Source organism: Hesperophylax consimilis, chromosome 19, assembly GCF_061612785.1.
Source record: "Hesperophylax consimilis isolate HC1 chromosome 19, BYU_Hcon_1.0, whole genome shotgun sequence".
Taxonomy (NCBI): domain Eukaryota; kingdom Metazoa; phylum Arthropoda; class Insecta; order Trichoptera; family Limnephilidae; genus Hesperophylax; species Hesperophylax consimilis.
Genome location: NC_142854.1, coordinates 31,965,906 through 31,980,367, shown reverse-complemented (window position 1 = coordinate 31,980,367; position 14,462 = coordinate 31,965,906). Strand labels below are relative to the sequence as shown.

General features: G+C 35.4%; 1 protein-coding gene across 1 annotated transcript in view; it reads left to right on the top strand.

Annotated features, from left to right (window-relative positions):
• LOC149415148 (uncharacterized) overlaps window positions 1-14,462 on the top strand; it is a 610,989-nt gene that overhangs the window by 147,576 nt on the left and 448,951 nt on the right. The gene's annotated exons all lie outside the window — the stretch shown is intronic.

The following is a 14,462-nucleotide window of genomic DNA, read 5'->3' as shown; positions in this document are numbered from 1 at the left end:
TCCCTTCGATTTCCGGTCGACAGCTCTGACCACTGATCTATGGCGGCTTATCTCTTATCCGCGAAATAATTCAATACATACTAGTGTTTCATCCAACAAGTACTGCTTATTACCTTTTTTTCCACCTGAAAACAACCAACTTTATTTATATGAGAAAGGCATTGTAAGTGCTAACTCTCTCACTAGATGGCGTCGAGACAAATTGTCTACATTTTTAGGTGAAATACTAGAACTTGTCAAATATTAATCATTATTTTTTTTTTTTTTGGCGTTTGGTGTGTGTTGTGGTGTGTTTTGTGGTGTGTTTGTTTTGTGGTGTGTTTGTTGTGGTGTGGTGTGTTTTTTTTTTTCAATGTGGATGAGTGTTTCAGGCGAATAATTATTGCTTGTAAAATAATTGTTACCCTTTGTGCTATGCATAAAAAATCTTGTCTTAACATTAGGTTACCAAAAATAAAAAAATTAAAATAAATACCTAAATTGAAAATATCCGAATACTCATTATTACACACCGAGAGTAATCACGCAACTTTGGATTCTGCGGATTGGAGAAGCACAGAATCATTCAGCCAACATCCTATTTAAATTGGCGATAATCACAATCCTCTAAAATATAATTTTTACTATTTGTAAAAGCCTCTAAAAATGACGTTAATGAAGGAAATTCATACATTTATATAGATTACTAAATAACGTAGTCCTTCTTTGGCGTGATTATTACATTAATTATATTATCTGTAATACTTTGAAACCTGATTTCCATTTTAAAGTTTGCTGGAATTCCGACCAGTAATTATTCAGGTCTGTTTCGCGTGCAATATTATGTTGTTCGGGATTGTTTGATGAAAGGAAATACGATATATTGCAGAAGTGGAGACTAAAATAATAACACTTTGATGTATTCAACACAATATTCAATCATTTCCATATACAGGTTGTGAAGGGACATAGCATTCAAAGGACAGTAAGCGTTCGAAGATGGTTTGAAGGGAGAAATATTAATTTGAATGTTAGAGGGAGCACGCTTATTAAGCGTAAATGGTGAAAATATGAAAAAAAAAGAATCTGTAGAAATCCGTAAAAACGAAGCCATAGTAACAGTAAGTTTGTTAATGTCTCCATGTACGAACAGCCATAGTAACAGTAAGATTGTATATATCTCCATATCTCCCTCCACACAGCATCCCCAAAGATGACATAGGCCCCGAGGGAAATTATTTTCTTCAGGGCCTCCTGTGTGGAGTAAATATAAAAAAAAAAAAAATACGAACAGCCATATTAAAAGTAACTTTGTAAATATCTCCATGTATGAAATAGAGTAAAAGTCTCTCGACAAATGTTTTAGTTTCATTTAAAAATCACTGTATTCAAGTTTTTAATACCTATAATATGTTAAATAACAGAACAAAACGTGTTTTTAATAATTTTCGCTTACTTTGCGATTTTTTTCCATCGATTGAATTTCATATAATTAACGTTTTGGCATAACAAATGTACAGATATGATCTTCAAAAATAAAAAATATAATTGAATTAGTTAACGAGAAATATGGTATAAATCGTTCAAGACCATTCGTTCACGGATATACTTGTAAGCGACTAGAGTTTTCGCTACCCTTTCTGTATTTTATAAACAAGAAACTCGCCACCGAAAATATTCCAACAGCTATCGAAAAAATGACTATGTTCAGTACCGAATTCTTGATCGTGCGCACTTTTATAGTTCTGAACATTTCACTTCACCAGTCATTGACTTACCATATATGGTTCTCAGTTGATACTGATACTTTTTGTGTATATGGCATACTAATTATTGCATGCTTTTCAAAGTACCGAAGAAGTACTTTATGCTATTCGGTGTGGAAAATTCAGTCTTAACGGTCGCTTTCATCAATTAATCTAAATTATATTGCCAGGTAGGTACTTCCCAACCTTCATCCTCCTCATTTCCTTCCCTACCCTACTTCTTTCTGCCTGAACCACTGTATTACTGTACACTGGTGATGTATTCACATTTGGACAAAAATTGTTGAATTCAATTTTTGAAACCTTATAATGGCCAAAACAACTTTTCGCTTTTGCTACGTTTGGTTCATGAAGTGAGGTTTGTCAGCGACTCCTTGGCGTTGATGATGCATATTGTTTTAGTTTGAATTGTACCAGTCTGAAGATTAAAATGATTTGTTTTTGGGGTGTTATGTCGTGTTGCGTTACCTCCTTCTTTAGCCAACGTTTCGGACAACATTGTTGTGTCTATCGTCAGGGCATATGTGTAGTCAGATTACACATCTGCCCTGATGATGGACACTGCAATGCTGTCCGAAACGTTGGCTAAAGAAGGAGATAACGCAACGTGGTATAATACCCCAAAAACAAATCACCATAATACTTTTAAATCATACCAGTCTGAAGATTTTCGTAAGAAAGTAAAACCAACTGAATCAACTGAACGAAGTTGAGTCGGGCCATGTCATCAGTAAGAATAACATTAGAGTATGAATGTGAATGAGGCAAAGAGTGTCTGCCGATACCAAGACAGAGTTTTTCGGCGGTATGTCCTCTCTGCCTATCTCTGTGAGGAAACAGCGTGATGATTAGTTAGTTAGTTAAAAAAATAATAAAATAGTTTTAATCTGTAAAAAAGTCACATTATGAGTAATCAGTTATATTGCTTGACAAATAATACGGCGCCTCATTAATGCTACGTACCGAGTGTCCTGCATATAAATCATTCACATAATAGGCCTAAATCAAGCACACCACAACATCCCCTAACTAATTGCCATAGAAATAAAAGGAACAGAGAACCAACCCTTTACTTTGTGGTCCCCATTCATAAACCATTATGATGTTAGCTATTTTGATTGTAAATGCGTTATGACTTAGTCTATGGAATAAAATTAGGGAAATATTTTTTTAAACCGAAAACAAAGAGATTTAATTTTTAAAGATATTTACACAATTTTACTGTTAGTATGGCTGTTCTTACATTGAGATATTTAAAATCCTACTGTTACTGTGGCTGTTCATGGTTGGCATGGAGATATTTACAATCTTACTGTTACTATTGCTATTCGTACATGAAGATATTTACAATCCTACTGTTACCGTGGCTGTTCATGGTTGGCATGGAGATATTTACAATCTTACTGTTACTATGGCTGTTCGTACATGGAGATATTTACAATCTTACTGTTAGTATGGCTGTTCGTACATGGAGATATTTACAATCTTACAATTACTATGGCTGTTCGTACGTGGAGACATTTACAATCTTACCGGCGCTACCCGAATTATACTGAATTAGGTAATTTTCTCACATGCAGCCGGAAAGTTACTACGATGTCGATTACGATTAAGAAGATAGTAATAATGTTCATCTTTATATTTACAAGAACAAAAAACGATCTTTAAGAAGATTTTGGGTTCACCCACATAAAACGAAATAAATATAAAATGTGGAGCACGAGATTGATGTCAAATGGACATTTCTTTCTCACCAACCCGCCTTCTCAGCTAAATCCTTTCTGGCGAATTTCGGTAAGGCATAGTTATATCAACATGAATATTTTCTCACCTCCAGAACGAATCTAGCATTTGAATCATCTTTAGACGTCACTTTTGTAAAACGAGCAACTGCAACTGACTTCAAACCCTTAGTCGACGCGTGGCGTCATCTACGAACACTAGCAAAATAGAGTAGGTTGAGAGTGGCGCGTATGCTACGTGCGAGAAAGTCAAGTCGTTTGTAAGTATATCCATGTACGAAAGGCATTAGGCTTCTCCAAATGGAGTATGCCGTGAGATAAGGAGTTGAAATCTCTGGCTATCTGCTCACTAAACACGGCTAAAGTCATTTGATGCAAGTGTTATTTCTGGGCTGTACTGAAAGTATCTTTCATAAATATGCTACATACCTATGTTTTTAAAATTAATAAATTGGGAAATAACACAAAACAAGACCGTCAAATGAACAGGTGATCAATTTCATTATCGTATCTGGTGCCTAGGAGTTGTAACTTTATGAGTTGTCGGAAATCTTTCAGAGTTAATGCGTTAAGTCTTCCTCGGGCGTCCGCAACTATTTCTACCATTCAAACCACCCTCTAACTACTCCTGACATTAATGAGAACAATCTTTGACATTTTTAGCGAAATCGATCGAGTAGTTTTAGAGTTCAGTGTAAATTTTGCAAATATTACACATTTCCAGGAATTAACTGCTGTGCGGGAACGTATCAAAAACCCTTCACCCCAGTGAACAATAATACATTTTCGTAGAAATCTGATGAAAAGCAAACCATATAAATATTTGCTCTCACCAAAGGTTTACAAAAGCCTTTTTTTTTTTTAATTTTTCGTGATTTTAGGAACTCCCTTAGTTTATTTTTCGCTGAAATTCATGCCTGAAAGACTTGTTCATTTCGAAAACCCGTTTTTATTTTGTGTTAATCATGAAAATTTTTACGAAAACTGAATTGAATTAAATATTTATTTTATTCATGTATATAATATTACAACATTATAGGTTTTAAATATTTATGTAACCTAATTTAGTGGTAGCTACTCTCAGTATCGCCATGCTTAAAAAAACACCGTGAATAACAAATTAAATAATAATATATTTTAAGCATTACATTTTTTTTTAGCTTAACCCCACCCAGGAGGCTTCTTCAGGGCCTATTTTTTTTATTTTTTTTTATTATCAATATAAAGTTTTTTTACAGGTTTTTTTTTTCGATGTCCGTCTCACTAGGATAAACCTGTGTCGAGACAGACGTATTTGATACATGAATTAATGTTTACATATTTTTTGATACATAAAATATTTCATTACATTAAATGACATTGTGAAAAAGATACAAAATAATAAATAATAATAATAAATGATAAATTTGTTAATCAGCATCTAGTTGGAGTACATACTTATGTAGGGATTTTTATAAAATTTTTGATCATGGATCTGTCTTGGCTGATGATCCAAGACTTGATGTCTGTTTTATATTTCAAAAAAAATTCGTTCAGTCTAATGGCTAGTGGGAGAGCATTATATAGCCTTGTTGCAAAATATCTAAAATTTCTCTGGCCAAAAGTTGTTTTAGCGAAAGGGATTTGTAAGAAATTATGTCTTTTGGTCCTAGTATCACGAGCAGTTTGGATATTGTCAAAAGTAGTTTTGTGTTTGAAGAGGTATGTTAGTATGTTTTTGGCATAAAGTTGCCTAATGTCCATAACACAGATTTTCTTAAAGATTTCATCCGAACTGCTTGTGATTGGTAGTTTGAGGATAATCTTTATTATAAGTTTCTGAGCTTTAGATATTGGATCAATGGCGGCAGCGTTTGCTCCTCCCCATGCTATGATACCATACTCTATTAAAGATTGATAAAAAGTGCATAGTAGATTGTTTTGAGCTGGCTTAGGTTGAGAAAGTTGCGAGTTTGTCTAAAAAAGTAAATGAATTTTCTAAGTTTGTTTGCTGTAGTGGTTATATATTATATATTATATTATATATACGTTCCAAGCATACAGAAAATCTATGCCAAAAACATTTTGGTACAACACCTCAAAAATAATTCTCAGGAAAACACCTCACATACTCATAAAACCAGAGCCAAACAAACAGAGATACTAACTATACCAAAGTGTAACTCTACCTTTGGACAAAGAAGCTCTGAATTTTTAGCAGTAAAGGTATATAACAAACTCCCACTTAGTATCAAACAAATCAAAACAAAAAACAACTGCATTAAGAACATTAAATCTTGGCTTAAGGAATTACCGGGAAAAGAACTTACTAGCATATTTAAAACATCGTCGTAGAAGTTTCTGGAAACCCTTACCCAAAACATGGAGTCATACCATAGAAGTCGCTGAATAACTTATCCAAAACCTAGTCCCCCTCAGCACAGGATCTCCTAGTGAGGAGGACTATGAATATAATCAACATCTATTTTTTATATATATATTCTTATAAAAATGTTAAAAAAAATGTATAATATAGCTACTAAATAAATAAATAAAAAATAAAAATTATATTTCATCTTTGGGAATGCTGTGTGGAGGGTCTTTTTTAGGAAAAGAAGTTCTGGTAAGGAAAAAGGAATAAGGGGTGGGTGGGAATCTAGGGATCAGTGTGTCTAGGAGTGACGGACGTATGAATTTATCCCTCCCACTGCTGTGCAAGGCGATGGGCCCAAAGACAAGTTGTAGAGGTCAAAGGGTCTCCTCAAAATAGCCTGTGCATTACGTTACGCAGAAATATATCACATCACGCCCACCATCACAGACAAGAGAAATTAGCATGTTTGAAAATACCCCGTGAGTAATATGACAGTTAAAAGCTCGAATATTATATAATAATGTGTTATATACCTACGAATTTCCACAACCAGCCTTTCATACCATTGTTAGCTGAAAATTGGTGCCTTTAGGCAGACTATAAATCTGTTGATTGTTTTGGGGAGTGAGAAGGAAATAGGTTAGTAGAATACTGCCGCAGATTCCTACGCAGATAATTCAGACCCAATCGCGTTTATCTCCGGAACCGTTGAGGCTGATTAGAATACGAAATCAACCCTGACCTTTGGCGAATATATGTTAGTTGGAGTGGAAATCAAAATCCATTCATTGAAGGTGTAATAATAATCTATTTGAATGGGTAATTTGTAAAAGACTTTGACAAATAATACCGATCGGTCGCGCAATCAACACCCATTGATAACCATTATCAGAAGAATATTATAGATCGAGTCACCAAAGCAAATACGAAACGCATAATCAAATTGGCCAAATTTCGAAGCAATCAAAGCAGACCGGGTCAATAATATAGCAAATGTCATCTAAAGAAACGTGAAGTTAGCAACTAAAGGCAAAATGCGAAAATGACCGTGTTTTTGAGCATTGTAACAAAAACACATTTCCTTATTATACATTTCCTTAAACAATACCCTCCATGCACTATCTCAAAAGATGACATAGGCCTTGAGAAAAATAATTTCCCTCCTGTGTGTTGTTAATTTAAGGAAAAAAACATTTTCAAAAATAATAATCTTCTTGTTCTTTTTGAACGCTTATAACTGGGCTTTAATACCAAATACTGAATACCATTATCTGAAAGTCGTCTTTGCACTGCGAAATACGTCAGTCCCGTACAAAAGCATGTTTTAAAACCCACTCTTCAGTAGCTTTTCAAATGTGAAAAGCTCTATCCGACTTTAGGGCTTTCTAAGTTCTACCTACAACAGCAGCTAGCTACATTGTTACACTTATTACCAGAGGCGTGCATAGAGTTTATAATCATGGTTGGCCGTAGGAAAATTTTGCTTTTTTTTTTAAATCCCAGACAACTGCAAGTTGGCGATATTGAAATTAACTCTCTTCCAGACTTCCTATCAAAACCGCACAAGAGTTCCAACGGCTCCTAACCGTCTCGAGCCAGTAAGAATATGACATCCCCAATTGAGGTATGTTGTGAGGCTGAAGTTAGTGGGTCAGATCCTGTCACCAAACACGGCCAAAGCCATTTCAAGAAACTTTTCAATTTGAATGGTGATCTTACGGCAGGGCGATACTGAGAGTATCTTCCACTCTGGAACGTGCCGCAAATATACCATAAATTATTTAATAAGAATAAATTGTGAAATATCACAAATGAATCAAATAAAATTTACTTGCGCACGCCGGGATTTGAACCCGCGATCTTAGGCGTGTCATCACTCACTGTCGACGATAATACGTTCTATCAACTTTTGGTGGCATTTATACGCATTTCTCTGAAAACACATTACAGCAGTTAAAATACGCAATAAATATCCGTCTTACCCGATTGGCATTTGGTGGGGTTGTTAAAGATGTAGTACTGGAGGAGAGGAACTTTGGAAGGGCTTTAGGAAGGTTCAATTCAGAGTCGAACTAATTTTTTTTTTTAATTTAAAAGACATTTCTTAGTGCATTAGTAACATTGAAAGGGAATTGGTTCACCATATGATTGGTTATTTTGATTGCAAATGACCACCTCTACCTCCCCACTTCGTTTGATCCATAGAGTACGAAACATCTTTATAATTGAGAGTGTCTGTGATGGCGTATCTTAGCTGTTTTTTTAAAAAAAAATCTACAGTTTTATTCCAAGAGAGATCTTGAATCTTCAAAATAATGGGAAAATCACTGTTCACTTGATATTTTGGAAAACATCCCCGCCTCGCCTTTCCCATCCCTTGACCGATCAGGCGATTTCGTTCGCTTATGAGAACAGCTTATACGGTCTCATAGAAATGGTAAACGGTGTTAGAAAGAGAAAACCCCATGCTTTATATTCAAATCTAGAAGTTAACCACAGAAGAATTTAAATGTACACCTGTATGAAACCAAAGGTTGCGACCGAAATTTGCAATTTTTTAATTAATTGCTTTTTATAGGACAAAAAGTTAGGGGACTATAATAATGTCTAATACAACGTGTGAGTTTTTAAAAATTATTTTTTTATCTGTAATTTTACTTTAAAAACGTAGCGTGACCATTTGTAAAAAAAGTAGTTTCCAATCAAAAAAACTAAATGTTAAACTAAATGTAATTCTAATATTAAAATTGGATAGCATATTTTGTTACCTTTCATAAAGAGTTATTAGTTTTCGGATACGTTCAGAAATTTCCATTTCTTCAGATTTTATTGCAATACGGAAATATTGCGATCTTCTCACAGAATATGCCAGAGGCCTGAGGGATTACAAAATCAGCTAGCGTGCCTATATAGCTTGTACGCCTATGTTCGTTATGTACAACCTCTCTTTACCAAAGAGTACAGGGTACAATGGGACCAAATAGCACACTTAACTGAATCTCGCCGCTGGCTAAAAATAGGCCGCCATAAGGGAAGTTTATATCAGTTCTAACACCGGTTTTGCATTTTGAAAAGCTTGTGAAAAAAAATCATGACTCAGCGTTTTAAGCACTGAAGAGATGAGCCGATGTCGTGGGCGTGTCCCGTGCCTAGAATAAGCTCATATTGAACCTACTTCAGGTATACACAGGAGGCCCTGAAGAAAATAATAACACCCCTGCTAAGTCACTCGACCTCCCAAGGCGAAATCGATCAACTATTTTAATTATAATAATCTTTTTTCATGTGGAGATTATCAATTTCACTGTCGAAAGACTTTGCCAAGAGTCTTGTGTGGATTGTTGCTAGTGTATGAAAAGGTCCTCAACTCAGCATTCCCAAAGGAGACATAGACCCTAGAGGAAATTTTAGGACATCTTACTGACCTTTTTGCATCAAAATCCTTACGTTTTTTTACCTATTTAAAACCCTATATATAATAACGTACTATCCAATTTCTTTGTTAGTTCACAGATAAATTGTGCTATAAAGTTTTATTTAAAATAATTATTCTTTAGACTTTTAAAGGAAGTTCTTTCTGCCATAGATTAAATATTTTTTGGAGCAACATGGTTCCATTTGCGTTGTAATTCGAGCTTATATTCCCTTTGTAAAACAACGTTCTATCTGCCAATGGCTTGAAACTGAGAAAATGAGAGAAAATTATTTATGAAAAAGTGAAAAGATTATGGACACGGGAAGGAAGAATATAGATACAATGTTACAACCTAATAAAGATTAGCGACCAATCGAGCGGTTCTTGTCATATTATATTATGCTAAGTTTGCAAAACATTTTGAACGAGCGCTAGCCAATAATGTGCAATATTTATACAACCTAAAAATATGAGATAAACGGTGAAATCTAGGTGGATTCGTTGGCTTTAAGCCACAGTAAACAGTTTTATGTGCTTAAATATTAATATTTTGAGGGACGGTATTAATTAAATAATATGATAATTGCATATATAATTGTCTAATTATGTAATGTTTTTTTCTGCATACTGCTTTATAATTTTCTCCTTGAAATATTTCAACATAGACGTAGAAAAATGAGTATTACTAATCTATAATGAATCTCATTAAATTATTTGTAATCCGGTTAAAAACGGGATTACAGGGCCTCGACGATTGAATCTATAGTTTTTCTGATTAATTTTTAGTAAAATACGAATGTACATATTATCACAATATCAAAACACGTGTCCGTAAAAATCCTAATATTTTCGCATTTCATCGTTACGTATTATCTTGTTCAAGTAGGTGCATGAACACGTGTTCCGATATATTAGAAATTTACTAAAACTTTATCAAGAAACGGCCTGCAATCTCGTTTTTAACCCTATTACCTATAATTTGAAGAGATTTTTAATAAATTAGCTATACCCATTTTTCTCCGTGTACTTATAAAAATATACTTTAAAAAATTTACAAATTTTCAAAAAAAAACTAACAATAATAATAATAATAATAATAATAATAATTGGATAATTTGTAGAGCGCCGTTTTTGTGAAAAATCACCTCAAGGGCGCTGTACAATTTATTTCCTAGGATCTACATTTGTTATTTAAAAAAGATACCAAAACATACTTACCTGGCAAGTCACTTCCAACAAACACACTTAAATTAAAAAGTTTATGCTTATAAAAGATAGAACTGCACGCAGAGGACACTATATCAAAAAACACTGGTCGTCGCATGATCTTAAGTCTGCTATAGTTTTTTATTTTAATTTAAATGTATTTTAACTGTCTTAAAAGCCTACAAATTGTTAGTTGTTATCATTTTTATTTATTTATTTTTAATTATTATTTTTATTTATTTTATTTTATTATTAGTATTTTTTACATTTTGTTAATTTAAATTTAAATTGCCGTCAACTGTGAAAGTGGAGGTTTCTGAAATTATGGATACGACTGTCTGAAAAGGTGCGTTTTAAGTTTAGACCTAAATTCTGTCGAGTCTGCGATCATTCTCAAATCATGTGGCAGTCCATTCCAGGCTTTAGGTCCTGACACGGCAAAAGCACGCTCACCGAACTTAGTATCTGGTGTGCGCTTTGGTTCCTTCAACCTTCCGATAGCTGATGACGTTGCTGACCTAAGGGTTGACTGTCGGGAATTGGAATCTTCTGGAATACACAATTCTGATAAATAAGCCGGAGCCATTCCGTTAAGTGACTTAAATACCATCCAGCATACCTTGAACTGGATTCTTTCAGGACATTTGAGCCAGTGCAGATTTTTGAGATGCTCTGAACTTTATTTATAATTCACACAACATGAAACCGTGAACAGAGTGATAGTGACCCTCGAACGGGTACCAAAGTGCGGTCACATTCTTTTCGAAATTTGAAACAAAAAAAACAAAAAAAATTTTATACATTTTTTAAATAATCAAATAGATCTCTATTGATTTGAATTTAGATCTGTTTTATTTTATTTGTGATTCAAACTTTTAACAATCTATATATCAGTTTCATGTAAATGGCAGATACAGCCTTGTTGTCCCAAGGTAACAATATCTAGAGAGAGGATTCCTAATACAATGCACTACAAAGGACAAAGGATCTCTAAAAGGTTTTGTCTACCCTTGAGTTCATGCCACACATTCCTTATATATGTATTATATATTCTCTCAGACTGCAGTAAATAGGGGAGGTGAAATAGGGGCGGAACGAGAGGGGAGAGGAGGGTGCCTATCGGAGAATTCACTTGATTTTAAAATATTAAAAGACGAACGTTGCACGGATAAAAATGAATATTACTGATTTACTAAAAAATCTCTTCAAAATATTGGTAATCCGATTAAAAACGGGACTGCGGGGCGCTTCCTGATATTTTTTAGTAAATTCGTAATGATATCGGAACACGTGTTTATGCATCTGCGTTTGTCTATACAATGACGAAATGCGAAGATGTTATAATTTTTGTGACATGTGTTCCAGCAACGTGACAATAAATTGTTATCTTACTAAAAGTTTATCAGGAAACCTATTAATTCTGTCGTTAACGGCCTGCAATCCCGTTTTTAACATGATACCAAATTATTTGAAGAGATTCTTATTAAATTAGCAATATTTGTATCAGTAGGGTACTTTTATGTAAAGGAGAGATACTCCATTAATGGAGGATTGAACGCGGTTGGCGCTCACAAAATAATAAATTAAAAGGACCATAATGTAGGTAAGTTTTTAGATTCTCACGGCCAAAAGCATTTTTGTTGTTTGTTTTTGGGGTGTTATGCCGTGTTGCGCTAACTCCTTCTTTAGCCGACGTTTCGGACAGCGTTGCAGTGTCCATCATCAGGGCAGATCCGGTAGATCCGAAGATGTTTTTTTTTTTTTTTTTATAGTGAATACCTCACAAGAGTCCCAACTGCTCCCGTCTGGAGCCAGTGAGACTATGGCATCCCCAATTGGGGGATGTTGTGAGGCTGAAGGTAAGTGGGGAAGGGAAAGAGGAAGGTGGGGAAGTACCTGGCTATTCAGATCTAGTCACTAAACACGGCTAAAGCCATTTGGAGCAACGTTTCAATTCTGAATGGTGGTCTTACACCAGGGCGATACTGGTAGTATCTTCCACTCTGGAACGTGCCGCAAATATACTATATATTATTTTAATTAATTAATTGTGAAATAACACAAATTAATCAAATAAAATTTATTTGCGCACGCCGGGTTCGAACCCGCGACCTTCGGAATGGTAGTCCAATGCGTTACCACTGGACTATGCCGGCCGTCGGCTAAAGAAGGAGTTAGCGCAACACGGCATAACACCCCAAAAACAAACAACAAAAAAGACCATAATGTAGTTCTGGTACCTACCCTGATGTATGGCAGGGAGGCATGGAACTGGCAGAGGAAGGACCAAACTAGACTGAATGCTTTAGAAATGAGATCTCTAAGACGCGTGTGTGGTAAAATCATGCATGATGGTGTGAGAAATGTGGAGATTCGGAAATAATTCAAGGCTGATGTAGGCGTAATGAGTAAGATTAACAAAGGGAGGCTTAGTTGGTTTAGGCATTAAGAGCGATTAAATGAAGAAAGGAGTGTAAGGAGAATATATATGAATGGTAGAAGTCGGGGACGCCCAAGGAAGACATGGCACGATCAAGTAAACCAGATATTCGCGTCGGGCCATATCAAGAGTCAGAATAACAGAAGAGCATGTATGAAGCGGTATAAAAATGTGAATGAGGAGAGAAGTGTGTCAAGTTCGAGATGTTTGGCGGTGCGTCATCTCTGTCTACCCCTGCGGGGAAATGGCGAGATGGTTATTTAGTTAGTTAGTTAGGAGAGGAAGTTCTGGGACGGAAAATCGGAATCTGAGGGCCAGTAGGTCCAGGAGTAACGCATCTATGAATCCATCCTTCTCACTGCGGTGCAAGGTTATTGGTCGAAGTTGAGTCCACTTGGGGAGTTCGAATCGGCCTCTCCCGATCTGGCCCACCACGCAGTTGACGGGCAAAAGCATCTGCCACCAAAACCTGGAAAAACCTCCCGCCAAGAACCTGAGCACCCGTGCTAAGTCACCTTATATAATTCGAATGTCCAATAACAGAGGTGTTGGAATCAAATTAATGTTTACCAGGGCGGCGGTATCAACAAAAACTGCTAGCTCTAATGTCAACAAAACTTGACAGACTCCGTGGTCGACGGGTAAGACTATCGACTAGCAATTCGTGAGGTTGCGGGTTCAAATCCCAGCGTGAGAAGTCAATTTAATTTGATGAATTCGTATTAATTCACAATTTAATCATTAATATCAGGTATATTTGTCGCACGTTCCAGACCGAAAGACCATGACTTTAGCCGTGACCAGATGGTAACCACATCTGAGGAGTCAGCTACTCCCCCACCTCCCTCTTCCCAATCTCCTTCCCATCCCTACTACCTGCAGTCTCGCAACATCCCTCAATTGGGGATGCCATAGTCTCACTGGCTTCAGATGGTTGGGAGCTGTTGGGACTTGTAAGGTATTCACATAAAAAATACCTTGCGTATACTTTGGTAGTGAATAAATGTGTTAGTGAAAGTTATAAAAACAGTGTTTTAATATACTCGCAATTACTTTCATGTAATATTATGTAAAGTAAAAGTTTATCGAATCGAAAGATGTACATTTTGTACAGATTTCAATTTTCATAATTCCGTTACGAATTTGATTTTGTTCGCTTTTCAAACCTTCTTGTCTCGTCTAGTAATCTGTCTATAATATAATATTTTAATAATATAAAGAAAAATCTCTGTTGCTGGCGGGCGGCTTGGCTTTGTTTTTTATACAAATCTACAGTTTCATTCCGAGATTGATGAAATTTTGCACACTTGATTTTCAAGTTAAGAAAAAGATCACTGTATACTTGAAATGTTAAAAAAATTAACCTTATCCGATTTTCACCCCTTAAAGCCGAATTTCGATTATATAACTACTCATTGAGGAAAATTATACATTCGATTTCAAAAAAACTTTGCGTAAAACCCGAGCAACACCGGGAACTTCAGTGAGATACTGATAGTGGACCTTACAATGCTTCACTATTGCGTCTTTATCGGGCGTCTCCGATTTTTTCATACATCCA